The sequence below is a fragment of the Phaethon lepturus genome, unplaced genomic scaffold (genome assembly GCF_000687285.1).
Source record: "Phaethon lepturus isolate BGI_N335 unplaced genomic scaffold, ASM68728v1 scaffold27431, whole genome shotgun sequence".
Taxonomy (NCBI): Eukaryota; Metazoa; Chordata; class Aves; order Phaethontiformes; family Phaethontidae; genus Phaethon; species Phaethon lepturus.
Window position 1 is genome coordinate 7,417 of NW_010520203.1, and position 3,602 is coordinate 11,018.

A 3,602-nucleotide genomic window follows, 5' to 3' on the forward strand; every position below is an offset into this window, starting at 1 on the left:
AAAGAGTGTGCTCTCTTACGAACGTACATGCCAGATGGTACAGGTTTTTTCAACGTATTTTCCATTTTTATACACAGCATGCATTTCTCTCTGAAAGACATGCTGTATCCTGTATTTTTCACCTGTGGCACCTCTTTCTGTGATGGTTTTTCAAAATTTTTGTTTTGTATTGTCTGCGTAGTGGTTTCTGGCTTAAACTGTGTCTATAAAGCTTTTTGGCCTGCTCAAAAAATAGTTGGAGCATTCTCCTTAAAGTGCTATTCAGGCTTTCTCCCTGGTATTACTAAGGGCCGAACTAGATTCTTTCCTCCTTTTATGAAAAAATAGGAGTAAATTTAAGCTATGGTAACTGGATCAGGAAGATGTGCAGTGCACTGGATGAGACTTCAATATATAACAAGCTATTAAGACCATCCTTGTATATAATATCAATGTCATTTTTTTCACAGCAACTTATCCATGAGCCAGTCGGAGGGCAACGTGTTATTTTAAGATATTCATCTGTTACTACTTCTTCCTCAAAGGTGTTAGATGAACTGCACCTAATAGTTCACCTGTGTGTGCTGCCATTCAGTCCATGAGCCATAGATGCCGCACACAGCAGGATCATGCTCTGGGCCAGGAACATGAGGTGCACCTACGAAGTTCGCCACTGGATGGGGAACTTTGCTAAGCAGTTGTCACAGGTTAGCTGCAAATTAGTGGTCATTTTTGGTGGATGGAGATCTCGGTAGAAAGGCTCCTAGATGATGAAACTGCTGGTCAAACAACCGTTTTTCCTAAGTCTGGGTAATTGCTAGGATGTGTGTCCTCATGCCTTTAACCTGCTTACTGTGAGTCGTTCTGAGACTTGGAAAGTTAAGAGAGATCCTTTTAAATATGAGGGCGAGGGATGAAATGAAAATCAAGTCTACAGTGTCTTGATAATTCTGTCTCTGCACAGACACAAGTCAGAATATCTTTCCTAGGGTTTCTTTATGGTAGAACTCATTGCTGGTCTAAAAAAAAATTATTTTTTTTTTAAGAGATACTCTTAAATGAAACCCATCTTCTTCAGTCAAGTGACTTTCTATCATTGAGATACTATTGTGCGTGTATATATATACACACACCCAAATGTTACTTAAGCAACAGACAGCAATACAAATTTTCACTATAAAGTTGAAGTGGAATGCTATTAGTTTGTATTAGTTCTCTTCCCTGAAGAAGGGTGGTGGAAAAAGGTTCTGCTTGCTGTGATCTCAGTTAAAGACTAAATCTTTTGGGAAAGTAGTTTGTCCTTGCTTCTGCAGGTGGCAGTCATTATCTGTACAACAAACCTAAAGCAAAGTGGGAGTCCTGGAGCTAAGGGCCAACTGCATGTACAAAACAAAGTGCTTGGGGATGTGCACTCATTGTTTTGGAAGGATCATAGGCATTGATTTGAGCATTCTGGCCATGCTTTTCCTTAAATTGAACACTTGTGTAAGTCTTTGTAGAAATGGCAGAACAAGTGTTAGATAAAGCAGCTCAACCTCTCCAGGAGAGGGTTTTAAACTATTTTGAACTCAGATTTCTCCATCTTGATTTTCCTGAATATTCTTTCGAAGTGGTTCTGTTTTGGCTCTTTGCAGAAGTGTTTTAGGCTCCTCCACCTTGAAATAGCCATAAAATTGGATGCTGTCTTATTTAACACTGTGCAAACAACAACAACATAGAACTGCAAAATCACTGGAGCAGGAGCTAAACAGATGTGACACCACTTATTTTGTATTTTCCATTTATTTTCTGACAGTGTCACATGTTCTGAATCTGTTTGGAGTCCTAAACAACATAAGAGCTCTTTTTATTCAGGTTATCAATCTATTCTTCAGTTGTTTTGTTTTTGACCTAGAATTAATACTGTCTCCCTTCTGTAACTTGTATCAACATATATTTATGTTCTATCTGAACTTGTGCAGTACTTATTACATATATGTTCATCTTTTAGGTCAGAAGTTCTCGGCTAATTGTTAACGTTCATGTGTCCTAGGGTGCTATTCGTGGGGGTGGGAAGACTTTTTTTTTTCTTCTTCTGAAAAATGAAGGCAATTGTGAAGAAGTCGGATAGGTCTGAGAGCCTGGGTGGGAAGGGGGGAAGCACAGAAATTTAGATATTTGTCCTCTGCAAAATTCTCATTGTTGTCTAAAAAGCGATTGGCAAAGATTTTAAACCAGGTTTGCACTGCACAAATTGCCCTGCCTGTGTTCTGGTATTACTTGGGGAGCTCTGACCACATTATTTTCCGTTACACTGAGGTTCCTTAACTGTTTTGACCACCAACTCGGGAGGGCTGAATCAAAGCATTTTTTGCTGTAATTCCTGTGCTCTCTGCGATAGGGTCACCAGGGGTCAACGTAAGGGAGCATCCTTCTTGCCTATGGAGGGCTATAGTGGAGCTGCAGCCCAGGAGATAATCGAGGCCCGTTTGTCTCTTCACCTCTGCCCCCCAACCCTACAATTCTTTGTTCACACTAGCTTCAAATGGTGCTGATTCTTTGCTCATCAACAGCAAGTAAGCAGCTCATGACCCCAGCAGATGTTTCTGCATTTTAGACTAATGAGAACTTACTGGATTACTGCAGTCTTCCCTGCCTCGGAGTAAATACCACTTTGTTGGAGATCCGGAAACTCATACTGAATATGATAAACAAACTGCTGGCTGGACTGTGATTGCCAGGACATGAAAAGAGTTCCACAGCGGCAGAGGATCTAACAGCTCTGAAATGCACCACTGAGCCACACCAATTAAGAGCATTTCCAGTGATTATGTGAGCATTCTTGTTCAACTCACAGAAATGATTTTTAGGTTGTTTCTTCTGCTGCATTTGTGTGGCCTGTAAAGCGAGCACAAGGATGGAGGACTAGGTTTGCAGAGTGGTCTCAAATGGCTCTGATCGGTTTCTTTTAAAGTATTTCTGTGATAACTCAATAGATCTTGCATATATATTTCCTGCTGTTTTAAGTTCTTAGATTTCATATGTGAGGGAAGCAAACACAATTTGCCTTTTAAGACACAAATAATTTTTTGTTTATATTGATAATGTATTTGGAGATGGCCTGTAGGATATCAAAACTTAATTCCTTCTTTTAATATCTACTGCATGTGGGGGTGGGAAGTTAAACAGCTGATGGAACAGTAGAGTTTTCAGGACTACCACCCAAAAAGAGATTCTGTCTGTGGTACTTAATCCTGTCAGCAGTCACGCTTTGTTGTGTATTTCTTCAGAACTTTTTAGACAGTATTTTGGTAAGTGAAATGGTCAAGAAGTAACTATAGGAGTGCAGCACTGATCCCCAGCTACACCAGGATGTAGCTTATTAGCTTGACTCTAGGGCAATGTTAATATACTTGTACAACTTCAGCGTATTGTGGACAGGGTAAGTATAGTATCTGTACAGGCAGTACCCAAAGATGTTGAGAGCCCTTAACCTTTTATTAGGACTTTTTTTGTCTTGAGAAATTTGTCTTCACCTAACTGGACAAAATCAAATTTCTTAATTTAGTATGGTTTGTATGATAAAAGGACACCTCTACCCATTGCTACTTATAAAGTTGTCCAGCTGAATTTTGAATAACTTA